The sequence below is a fragment of the Podarcis liolepis genome (assembly GCF_965112155.1).
Source record: "Podarcis liolepis genome assembly, chromosome: 6".
NCBI classification, from domain to species: domain Eukaryota; kingdom Metazoa; phylum Chordata; class Lepidosauria; order Squamata; family Lacertidae; genus Podarcis; species Podarcis liolepis.
In genome coordinates, this window is record NC_139559.1 from 70,577,056 (window position 1) to 70,579,331 (window position 2,276).

The following is a 2,276-nucleotide window of genomic DNA, read 5'->3' on the forward strand; positions in this document are numbered from 1 at the left end:
TGTAGTCCAGCAATAACTGGAAGGCCAAAGGTTGCCCATACCTGATATAGAGACAACAAGAAGGAACCCTACATACAGAGATCAGTGTCCAAATTGAAAATGATACTTTGCAGTTATCCTGTCTGGTGTCATCTTACATGACAAGAAGATAAAGGGTAAATAAACAACTGTATCATTGTGGGTTGAGAAATCTATTTCCTGGCATGCATTGAAAGCATACCTATGTGATTATCTGATAAACCAGTAACAGGAATTTCTTTGCCTATGCTATAAGTGACCCAGCCCTCCTTGTCAAGCTGACCTTTGCTGTCAAAGATTTTTCTAGAAGAGCAACCTCGCCCTGCCTTTCAGAAGGCATAGCGCTTCACCTTTCCAGTGGAAATACAGAAATATAAAGGCTTGTAGAAAACATTACATGCATATGTATGCAAAAGCTCATCACAGGTGATGCCTGAGGATTTTATTTTTGCTCATCCTCATTTAACCTTTCGTTTCTTCCACAGAAAAGAAGTCGGTGTGGGAGATTTATCATGTGCAAAGCGTCACACATGGAGGACAGATCTCAGTCTGCTTGGATTACATAATCCCTTGTCTCTTGCTCACTAGCACCCCCTGAAGTGTATACTTCCCCCCCTAACCAAAGTCCACTGTGTCATCTAACAACTGGTTGTTGAATTCCAATATATCAAAGTCCTTAAAAATGCTGTTATATTAAAGGGACCTGTGGGTACAGGGCGGGATATAAATTCAATAAATACAGTCATACCTTGGAAGTCGAACTGAATCCGTTCTGAAAATCCATTCAACTTCCCAAATGTTCGGAAACCAAAGCATGGCTTCAGATTGCTGCAGAAAGCTCCTACAGCCAATCAGAAGCCATGGAAGCCCCTTTGGATGTTTGGCTTCCAAATATAGTTCGCAAACCAGAACAGTCACTTCTGGGTTTGCGGCGTTGGGAAGCCAAAACGTTCAAGAACTAAGCTGTTCGAAAACCAAGGTGCATCTGTAATAATAATAATAATAATAATAATAACAATAATAATAATGTTTTCGTTTTTTAAAAAAATGAACCAACATCTCCCCAGACTCCCAGACTGCCACCAACTAAACTTTCAAGGATGATAGAAGTACAAAATTATATTTGGTGGAATTCAATGCTACCCTATTATGTTCTGTCTGTGCAAGCATTGCCACAAAGAACGATCTCCCCACATCCCTGTGTGCTGTTTGGTGGGGTTCTCCCAACCCCCCTTGAGCCAATTGGGGGGGGCAGACATCTATCTGGCCCTTGGGGGCGGGGCTCTCCCTAGGCCAGGCCTTTTACCAGCCCTGTTATGTACCCTGCTCAAGAGCTTTTGCCTGGCTGCTACATGTTGTGCCTCTTTCTTGCTTGGATGGAGGATTAAGAGATGCCCAAGCTTTTGTAGTAGACAAAACAACAGTAAAATGAAAGTCAACTTCACTGGTATTGAAAAACAACAACACTTTTCCTTATGTCGCTACAGATTGGATAGGTAACCAAATAAAATACAGCTGGTAGAGAATCTCAGCCCATCTCAGTGCCCAGCAACTGGAGGAGGAAGAGAGAGAAGAGGGTGAAGGAACTCATCAAACCTGGAACTGGGTGTGGGGAGTACAGCTGAGTGGGACCCAGCTGTAGGCAGCCTGAGGAAGAACCATCCACCTTGTGTCTGCCCATAAGAAAGCAAGTCTAGAGTGAGAGACTAGGGTGATGTCTGTTGTTTCCAGAAACTCTTCTTGTTGTGATACTTTTGTGGAAGAGCTGAGAGTTTGTTTGGACCCTGGGTGAGAATTTATTTTGACCAGTGCTATTTTTCTAGAAAAATAGATGCCGGAACTCACCATGAACACTTTCCTTGTTCTCTTTCAATCAAAATGGCATCCACCTGGCAGGTGCAGAAACTGGGTTCCAGGAAGCTCCAGCTGGGGAAAAACACACCCTGATTTTGACTTACCGTACTTTTCTGTGTATAAGATATGGGGTTTTTTTACTCAAAAATTTTAAAAATGGGGCTTGTTTTATACACAGGTAGTGCATTGTGGGGACAGGTGATTGGTTGCAGCCGTGTCTTATACATGCGGGCAGGTTATACACAGAAAAATATACATTAGCAACTTTGCATTAATGTAACTTTTTTTATACGTAACTCTGTATTTCTGTCAGTGCTTCCCCCCCCCCTAGAAAAAGAGGTGCCAAAACTCACCATGAACACTTCCCCTGTTCTCTTATAATGGCGATGGCGCCCACCTGAGAG

General features: G+C 42.9%; 1 long non-coding RNA gene across 1 annotated transcript; it reads right to left on the reverse strand.

Moving 5' to 3' along the window:
- Nucleotides 1–438: 438 nt before the first annotated feature.
- Nucleotides 439–2,083, reverse strand: LOC310710405. The gene is made up of 2 exons (XR_014528043.1): nucleotides 1,864–2,083; nucleotides 439–1,003 (listed from the first exon to the last, which is right to left on the reverse strand). It is a non-coding gene; the product is annotated as an uncharacterized lncRNA (long non-coding RNA).
- Nucleotides 2,084–2,276: the final 193 nt, after the last annotated feature.